Source organism: Miscanthus floridulus, chromosome 10 (genome assembly GCF_019320115.1).
Source record: "Miscanthus floridulus cultivar M001 chromosome 10, ASM1932011v1, whole genome shotgun sequence".
NCBI lineage: Eukaryota > Viridiplantae > Streptophyta > Magnoliopsida > Poales > Poaceae > Miscanthus > Miscanthus floridulus.
In genome coordinates this window covers 78,861,850-78,872,386 of record NC_089589.1, presented here as the reverse complement: position 1 = coordinate 78,872,386, position 10,537 = coordinate 78,861,850, and the positions used below count along the sequence as shown (strand labels likewise).

General features: G+C 38.9%; 1 long non-coding RNA gene across 1 annotated transcript; it reads right to left on the bottom strand.

Moving 5' to 3' along the window:
- Positions 1-1,289: 1,289 nt before the first annotated feature.
- On the bottom strand, positions 1,290-8,033 carry LOC136484933 (uncharacterized). Its single transcript, XR_010766267.1, has 5 exons — positions 7,669-8,033; positions 6,435-6,549; positions 1,794-1,878; positions 1,622-1,714; positions 1,290-1,540 (listed from the first exon to the last, which is right to left on the bottom strand). It is a non-coding gene; the product is annotated as an uncharacterized lncRNA (long non-coding RNA).
- Between the last annotated feature and the right edge of the window lie 2,504 nt (positions 8,034-10,537).

Sequence of the window (10,537 nt, the reverse complement as noted above, 5' to 3'; positions counted from 1 at the left end):
ACAGATCTAAATAACTAGGACTATCCAGGTCATCAAATTTTGAGTAGACGGAAGCCTTCATGAAGAAACTATGCTTAATGAGATCAAAGATGGACAACGAGGCTAAGCGTTTACTACTAACAATAATAGTTCATACTGATTGTTCAAAGCTCGCAATCTTTTACCAGCCAAAAACTTATGCAACACTTCATTGATCCTTGTGACCACATAGCTTTCTTTGGTCATGAGCTCGACAACACCTTTTGGCAGTTAACAAATCTTTTCTGGAAGCAGAATCAATTCCAAAGCAACAAGCTAAAGCTCCATCCTTGACGCATGCCAGGTCAGACTGACAAGCTAACCGAGATTAAGTAAATTCTGGTATATATACTGCCGGCCGTTGCAAGTGCGCTGTCATGCATGTTTTCTTGAACGGAATTACGGACCTAAAACCATATAGAAGTCTTTGTTAACATGTCTTGTTAAGTTTTCAACATCGGTAAAATACTTTGAGTCCAAAATTTGGTTTTTAATTCTGCATGCATGTTAACGAAGTTGAATTACTGCGTTGCTTGCACCTGATGCTTAGGTGCGCAATTATCAAAGTTTTAAAGAATAAATGAAAGATTATTGCAGATAAATGATCATTGGTAATTTATAGTTCGAGTAAGATTAATATGTGAGATTTTTTTTCTCTCGAAATGTTTTTTTTTGAAGAAACTTCTCTCGAAATGTTAAAAAAAAAAGTTGAAGACGTATGTACTTAGATATGCATAGCTAGGATGTATGCCCTGTTTGTTTAGTGCTCGTATGAATTTTCCACTGTTACTTTCTTTTCTGGTACACTACTACATGAATAGTTTCTAGAGGCGGCTGGTGAGGCTTTATAGAGGCGGCTCGGTCAGCCGTCCCTACCATACCGTCTCTACAAATCATGTATTTATAGGGGTGGTTCCCAGACCGCCCTTACAAATCGATTTGCAGAGGTGGCTGGTGTTATCAGCCGCCCCTACATAAGGTAATGTAGGGGTGGCTGGTAACACCAGCCGCCTCTACCTGTTTGTAGGGGCGGTTCAGTCTAGAACTGCCCTTACAGTAAATTTTTTTATTAAAAAAATTTAAATTTACAATTCAAATTCGACCGGAACATATATATATATATAATTCAAATCTGGCATGAAGATATATAATTCAAATCTGACCACAAGCACAAGAGCATTATATAAACTACCATTACAAGTCAAATTCACAATAATATATACAATACATCATTAAATTGACATAATTCACAAGTCTAATTCGTTCAACAAGTCCAAACCGTCCCAAAAGATAAGACCAATGTCAAATTCTATACACATTGTTATCAACGGCCTAGAGCTAGCCTTTCAGTCTTACAAAGGTGTTAGTACTGAGAATTTCTACCTAAGTCAGAATCTCGGTCACGGTAGGTGCCTTTGATGTGTACAATCTGGTCCAATATGAAGTTGTAAAGGTCGTCGATGAGCTTTAAGAGTTTGTCATCCTTGTATGAGTCTCTTTGCATTTCTTTCTCTTATTTCCACTACAAGAGAATAAGTTTTGGTTTAGTATTTCATATCATGTGCGAAGTTTTTATACTACGGGTGAAGAGGTTCAAACTTACCCTCAAGGGGTGACTCTTGTAGGCACCGGTGTTACTCATCATAGAACATACATATTATCCACAATGTACACTCCCAGGCTTCTGCTTGGGGCACTGTGTGTTTTGCATATGGAAATGTTAAGTAATGCTTTTGGCAACCATGCAATGGATTATTAAAGTAAGTTACACTTACCGCACATAGTATTTTTATAGCCAGCCTTTCCTTCCTTACAAGATCATGCCTTTCGTGATGTTTATTGACGTAGAACATGAATGCCCTGTTCGAATTATTTTAGCAAATACAACTTGTTAGTATCCAAAAGTGAACGTTACAAGTATGTATACAAACATATAAGCTAATGAGGATTGTCGATATGTATACGTCTTGAGAATCGATATAAAGTCTTTGTATGTCACCGAGTCCCTATCTATTGAATCAAAGACCCATGACATGCTCCTCCCAACATCGACGCCTATATAAATCTAGTGGTTACTACATGAATTTAATCATAGAACTAGATAAGCTCTTTTGCATCGAATAAAATATATCGAACAAAGCTTTAAGTATAGAGTTGAACTTACTTGAAGTTGTGTGGTAGCCATATAGTAGAGCGATGTTGGAGATTTTTAAAAGATATGGCAATATATGCTGAAACCTTAAGGGACTCTTGCCTTAGTTTCTTCGCACAGATATTCTCTTTCTCCCGAAGGATCTTTCCAGCAGCTAGCTCTTTGGCATCCAGTTTTCACTGTCTAGGGTAATTAAAATTTATTTGTGCTTTAGCTTGAGGGTCTATATACCCGGCTTTCACACTTGGCATTTGTTTTACAATTTGCACTTGCATTCTATATATCACGGCGTGGGTTAGTTACAACAAAATCCAAAGATTACATTCATATCATATCAGGAGGGCAAGGACTTACAGGCACCACGAGCGAATTAGATTCATTTCCATTGCTCCGAGGTGAAAGCATGTGTCTGTATGTCATTGAAGTCAAAGATAATTTTCTCGACTGGGCTTCCAAATGTGCTCGTGGGGAAGCATGCTTGTACGAGGTCTATGCTCGTTAGGAGAACACGCAAATACCAATCATAGAACCTTCTCATTTCAAGTGGTAGGCGCTGGATGTCCCGGTTTGGTAGGAAGGGCTTGCCTCTTTCATATGTTTTCAGGTAATCCTTTGACCATTTGATGGCATCAGCATTTGGAAACTTCTTTGCTGTTTTGTGGACTTTGCTAGTGACGGCCTCCCTAGAAGTCCGTGTTGGGACTTTTTTAACTTGGTTCTCAGGCTTGAACTGGTCATGGGCATACCACTTGTGCACTGACGAGACGTCTTTCATCGGAACATAAATTGGCCTTATGGTGATTGGATGCTTCTTTTGAAGTTTCCATTCAAGCACGTCCTCATCTTCTTGTGCATCACCTTTTTTAGGAGGCACTCGTTGTTTATGTGTCGGCTGCGTTTGTTGAGAAGACTATGGCATCTCATCAAGTCATCATGCACTTGCTCGGTACGAGCTGGAGAAGATTGTGGCTTATTAGGCACATGCTCGCTAGGAGGCGGGGAAGAATGTGGTATCTCAGGAATGTGGTGGTCACGATACGGTGAAAATATCTCTCTGTCCTCAACAACTTGCTCCAAATTTGAGAGAGGGGGTGGCGGCGAAGAAGCAGTCAATATAATGTTCCATTTGTGCCAAAGGATGAACTGCCCCATTATGTCTCTGAGTAACACCTGTCCCTCAGGAGTTGTATAGTCTATCCTCCACTGCATGAACTTGGACTTCACGTTATGCACCTCGACCCTAGTGTAGTCTGGCGGTATCTTATTATTGTGGTGTAAGCCACCGGGAGGATGTGCCACACCCATTGTCACCTCCATCACAATGTTCTGTCGGCCGCTGAGAAACACCAAGGTGCAACTAGTTGGTTTCCGTATGCGATCGACGAGGTTGTGGCTGCAGTGGAACCTTGGCTGCTAGGAACTTTCGAAGGACTGCCAACTAATGCTAGTTCTCCCGGTGGCGCCATTAATGTCCATGGCTCCATAGACAGTCCTTGCTCCTCTAACGCCTTCGCAACTAGAGCCTTCACTTGGAGCTCAAGATTAGCCTCTCAGTCTCTGCCATGTTTCTTGTACATGTGCCTGTCCTCTTCGAATATGTGCTTCCAGGTCATCCTTTTCCCTAGCCCCCTGGTGCGTCCTGTGTGCTCGTTGTTTCTCAAGCCAAGGCTAAGCTCGTCCCTCTCTCTAGTAGGATTGAATGAACCCTTCTCTTTGTCTTCAGCATATTTCAGTATCCTTGATACTACCTCTTAGATCTCCGACTTATCAAACTTAAGATTACCGCCGGATGATTATGTACTCCTCGCATATATCCAATTCCTTGAGCGTACCTTCAAATTCTTCACATCGATATTCCTAGAAGCTGCGGTATTTTCGTCCATCTTCCTAAACTGCTCTTCCTTAGCATAGTAGCCACTGGGGCCTAGATGATGGTGGTGTTTGTTCCTCTTTGCCAGCTCGGTGTTACGGGCACTGAGCTCCAATGCCTCTGGTGAAGTCTTCTGAGCCACGAGCTTCTTCTATTGACTAGGAGTTATGTTGCCGAACTCATTGAAGGGAATTATCCCCTTTTGGATATACTTCTTGTTGAGCTTTGACCTCTAACGTCGGAATGACTCTCCCATGATCTTGAAAGCATTTTTTTTTACCAGTTCTTGCTTACCCTCCGGAAATTTAAAATTGAGCTTCAACTGCTTATTCCATAGTTCATCCTTTTTCTTCTCTGGTAGCTCTTTCTAGTCAGAGATTGCTGGGTTCAATTTATCTCTTACTATGACCCGAATCATATTACAGAATCGCCCTCTGAATTCCTTCGGCTCAAGGATCTCCCCTGCTGGCCCGACCTCTGTTATCACATAGCATGCCTTATCTGGATATTAGTTTGTTTTTCTATCTCCTTGTTTTCTCTTTGGCTTGGTAGTCGTGTTCGTGGTTGTGTCTTGAGGTTGTGGAGCAGAGGCCTCGATATCCGTCTCTGTGGCTGTTGCCTTTGCTCTCCTTTCCTCTACTCTGTCTTGTCTGGCGAGATGTCGCGGACGTCGATATCGTTTTTTCCAAGTTTCAGGAGGGACCTGTATATACGATAGGTCAAACTGTTAGCAGAGGTAACACAGCTAAACCTTTATCAATATTTACAAGCTAAGGCTTTATCCCTACCTCCTCGTTCGTGTCAAAATCCTTGTCCAAATCTTCCTTCATTGGCCTTCTTCTGGCTTCACGTGGGAAAGGATCCTCGGGATTTACATATCCCTCTTCTGAGTCCTCATCAGCAGCCTCTTCTGCTCCCCTTTCTGCTCCCTCTTCCTCCTCGTCACACTGCTCCTGAGTAAACATCACTTATAGATCCTTTTCTAACTCGTTATTGAACTGCTTCTGAGTAAGCTGGTCATCTAGTGCTTGCTTCTTATAGGTTGGCTGCTCATCATGCTCGGGGCATCGGACTGCACTGTCTGGTGTTCGCGACATTATTTCACGCTTTGTTCTAATAGATGCAAGAAAGTGTGCTTCAGGTACGCGAGAAGGTATAAGAAATAAAAAAGATTTATAAACCAAAGTAGTACTATCAAACAACAATATATCAAAAAAACGAGTAGTAGTAGTAGAGGCCTCAAAAACATGTCAATCATCATTTGATCAAGAACTTGGAGCATCATAACAGAGAAGAGAGGAGAAGGTAATGTAGGGGCGGCTAGTAATGATGTCAAGTTTCTCACAAGTTCTTGATCATCAGCTCATATTCCATATAATATATGGACTTGGATAATTTCATCATCGGCAAAACAAAGGAGATGAGAGATTTGACAAAAAAAAAAGCAACAGATGCTTAGCAAACATAGAGCAGCAACTGATGGCAAAAATAGCAAAAAAACAACAGCATTGCCCTGCAAATTTTAGTAAATTGATAGATAAAAAATCTGGGTAGAACTTAATCAAAATGGACAATGTACAACTATCTCAAGAACGATACAAGAGGAACAGGATAAATAAATGGCTCTAGTCTATTCAGTTAATGCCAAAAGTATCAGACATATGTATTTCCATTTACTTGTGTCTGGTTGATCTCAAAGCCAAAGATGCTATTCTTATTGTCATTGGCTCCCTTCCATGGTCTGTAGCTCCGACTACACCATGGGTTACTATAATCCTACATAACACACATTGGGGGAAAATATAAACTCTACAACCATATTTCAGGTCTGTACCTCACTAAATTTCACCAGTCGAAAAAGGATTGAGTTCACCATATTTCAGGTCTGTACCTAGAAGCTTCGCTATTTCATTGGGGAAAAATATAATCTCTACAACCATATTTCAGGTCTGTACCTCACTAAATTTCACCAGGCAAACAAGGATTGAGTTCACCATATTTCAGGTCTGTACCTGAAAGCTTCGCTATTTCATTGGGGAAAAATATAATCTCTACAACCATGTTTCAGGTCTGTACCTCACTAAATTTAGCAAGCATATGAGAAGACACGGCAAAGTGAAACTGACCCCTATTGTACAGATTGTTGGTATATCAGTTTAGGACAAATTCTAGCAACTGTGATATGCAGCATAAGTGGAATGGATTCAGGAAGTTAAAATATCAGTGATCTCCCTATGACATCTTTGTTCCAGTAATGATATAGGCGACTATCATGCCCTCTATTTCAGAAAGTATATCTACTTTTATCTTAGACATAAATGCCTGCTTAGTGTTTACCTGGTTGCTTGCTGCAATGGTAAGAACCCTAAAAGGCTAGACAAAGTGCCTGTTTACCTGGTTGCTTGCTGCAATGGTGAGGGGCTCGATCGGTGGAGGGAGTTGCTACGAGGACGACTTGGATTACAGGTTTGTCTGCCTTGGCAATCAGCGACTCACTGAGACTGAGCGACTGGATCAATGTTTAAAGAGATGATTTTTTGTTAAAAAAACATCAATATACAGAAGAGGATTGCTGAGGCATATAAGGGTGAACTGTATTTGTTTTAACTTTTTGAGAAAGCATATAAGCCGAATATAGTGCCCAGTAAAAACGATTGTTACTGAGATATTCAAAATCAAGTGTTTAAGCAAGGAAACAAAGGTAACCTTTTCAGTGGAACGTGCATTCCAAAAATTGGTAAAGTTATTCTACGTGTGTGTGCCACTGGGAAATCAATCACAAACTGGGCGGGAAAAGGTGAAATAAATTGAAGTAATACACACAGTTGTATTGGTTTAGTAATCATTTGTTGAGTCCTTGCTGGTGTGCTGAGTCTTTATAGGTTTGTTACCAACTTGTATTGGTCCATCACAAAGCCATTAACAGGACTCGCTTCCTCGTTTGACTAACTTCAGAATAATCAAAGGGAATCACAATATACAAAAAAAAAAAAACAAAGGAAAGCACGAAATGCAGTTCAGCACTGGCTTGCTACCACTACTTTTTAAAAAATGACTCTTTGCTCCATCACAACATGAAACACAAGATAGGGGATTCTAGTATTCGGAAGTTCATATATGCATCTACAACAATTGCTATCCAAATCTTAAGCTTAATAGTAAGACGAATATTCAGTTTCTACCCTTACTCTGCTATCCAAATCTTGCTAGGGGATTGTAATATTCAGTCACCAGGAGAACAGACGGAAGCAACCTAGATTGTCATGAGAATTGAAATAAAAATATGTACGAAATCACAGTTTAGGAAAGTCCTCTACTTAGGATTTAGACCAAATCATGGTGTTACAATGGGGCTCACACAGGATAGATCAAATGAAAGTTCAGACAGGACAGAAATTTAGATTTTTCATCATTGATTCAGAAGTTCAGACATTTATACAGTAAACAGATTAATAGCAACCATATCACAGCAGTCAGAGATTTGAAGGCCTAACAAAGTGAAACCGCAGTTAGAGCTTGCTTCCTTACGAGACCACGCGGCCGTTTGGAGAGATCAAGATGGATATGGTGACGATTAAAATCTAGATGGGCGAAGAAGGGAAGAGATCGTTCTCGAGGTGGTTCAAACCTTGATTCCGAGTTGCTCGTTGTCCAGTGGCCGTGAACGCCCGCGTGTAGCATGAACGGCGTCGGCATTGATGTAGACGCAGGACGCAGGAGCAGCGTTGGTGCAGGATGCAGGAGCGGCGCCGTCAGACTGGATCGAGGAGAGGAGCGTCGCACCGGAGAACGGGGGAGGAGAGGAACGTCGCGCCGCCTCCGTCATTGGAGGAGCGCGGATGCCAGAGAGGACGAGAGGCGGTGGCGGCAGAAGTCGATATCGGAGAGCGCGCGCGGGCTGGCGAGTTCAGTGGTCGAGGTCTGAGAGGGAGCGCCGGTGGCGGGGACGCCGGCTAGAGCACGTGGCCGAGCCGGCGACGCTCAAACCCTAGCCCCCGCAGAAGTCGTCAGAGCCTCCCATGAGCTCTTGTTTATATACGGAAGATTATCTGTAGGACGGCTTAAAACACCAGTCACTCATAAAAATCGATTTGTAGGGACGATTTTTTAGTAAGCCGTCTCTACAAATATTTTTCAATTTATTTTAATTAATAATTTTATAATTTGTATATAAAGAACATAATGTAAATTTAATTTTATTACTTGTTCTATATATTCATTTTTCTTTATATATAACAGTATATATTTGTTTTTTTATTATTATATATATATATATAAATGTATCTATATATATATATCTTTTTTATATAGAAAATATATAGTTCTATATTTTGTTTTTTACAAAAAAGAATATTTTAAAATTTTAAAATTTAAAATTTAAAACAACTAAAACAATTTCATCTCCACTAAATGGTCTCAAATGAAAATTTTATAAACATCAAAGTTGTAGAACTCATCAAGATGTACAACTTATATTTTGGTCATCTTTTCATTTGATAAAATTTGAACAGTTCAAATTTTGAATTTCAATAAATATCAACTTTAAATAAGATTTTGAATCCTTAAATGATTTCAAATAAGAAAGTCATCAACATAACTACAGCTTTTATTTTGGTCATCTTTTCATTTGACAAAATTTAAATAGTTTAAATTTTGAATTTCAATAAATAGTAACTTTAAACAAGATTTTGAAACCTTAAATGATTTCAGCTTCAAAAGTCATGAACATAAAAGTTGTTAAACTCGTCACTATCTATAACTTTTATTTTGATCACTTCTTCATTTTACAAAGTATTAGTAAACATTGTTCATAAATTCACATATCACTCATAGTTTTATGAACTATATAAGAGACATGTTGATTTGTGAACAATGTTTACTGTTATTTTGTTAGATGAAGAAATAACCAAAATAAAAGTTGTAGATCTTGATGAGTTATACATCTTTGGCATTTATCACTTTTTCAGCTGAAATCATTTGGTGTTTTAAAATCTTGTTAGAACTTATCATTTTTTTAAATTTAAAAATTTGAATTGCTCAAACTTTGTCAAACGAAAAGAATGACCAAATCAACACAGTAACTTGATAGGACATAATTTTAGAAAATTTTAGGAAAAAAAATCATCACATTTGGAGTTAGTATGAGGGAGAAAGACTAGTTACAAATTTTACCCAGAGATTAAAAAGAAAAATCACAAATGTTCATGATGATCAACGATGAACAAGTGTGATTTCTTTTTTTAATATGTGGCTGAAACTTGTAACAGTTTTTCTCCCTCATACTAACTCCAAATATGATGGTTTTTTCCTAAATTTTTCTAAAATCATACTGTATCATTTTAGTCTAGTCATTTATCTTTGTCACTAATTTTGGATAATTCAAAATTTGAATTTTAGAAAATAACAACTTTAAACCTGATTTTCAACTACTAAATGATTTCAACTATAAATGTGATGAATATAAAAGTTGTATAACTCATCAAGATCTCCAATTTTTATTTTGGTCATTTCTTCATTTCATAAAATGTTAAGTGCTTGTTTTAAGTGTTTTAATAGTAGTATGGATATGTTGCAGTAGTAATAAGTGCCTATTTCAAATGTCTGTGTGTTACAACTGTTTTCGTAGTAATAGAGTGGATGTTGCAATAGGTTTATCTGGATGTTACAAAGGGTAGTCTCACACACATGCATAAATGTAGTATCACACACATACATAAATATATAGTCTTACTCATATACATAAATATATAGTCACACACATGCATAAATGAAGTCTTATAAACACACACTTGCACAAACACTCCATATTCAACAACTAGCTAGCCCGCTATAACGACTTTTTTTTACACCTTTTAGTTCCCATGGCAATATGTCTTTGGGCAGGTTCTTTTCCACAACACTGATCTTCTTAGGAAAGTCTGTGAATAACGGCATTTCATCGTAGTTATTGTAAGCTTTAACATTGTCCACGCCATCAACTCTGATAATGTGTTGTTTTTCAGAGGCAACCACGTGCTTTGTCTTCTTCTTTGGGGGGAGGTCACTTTGTGGGTCAGGCATATAGAAAACTTATACGACACGTGAAGCGAGCACCCAAGGGTCATCTTGGTAGCCTAGATTCTCGTGGTCCAGGACACTCAATCCGATCTCGTTTAGTTGGTGTTATTTGATCTAGTGGCATCAAAACAGGGCCTTCATTATATCCCTTCCATAGTCAAGTTCTCATATCTTTTCAATGATGCTAAAGTATTGGATCTTTCGTCCCACTCCATCGAGAGCTTCTATTCAAATGCTGCTATTTTGGTTCACATATTTACTATCCTTTGCGTGGGTATAGTACGTGTACCCATTGATGTCATAAGCTTTCTAAGATATCACTTGTCTCGATGGCCCCTCCGCCAACCTACTAATGATAATAGAGTCTATGGTTTCTCCAGGTGGCATGTTTTGGTCCTTTAACCATGTAGTTAGTCGTTGCTTATGTTGTTTCATGACAC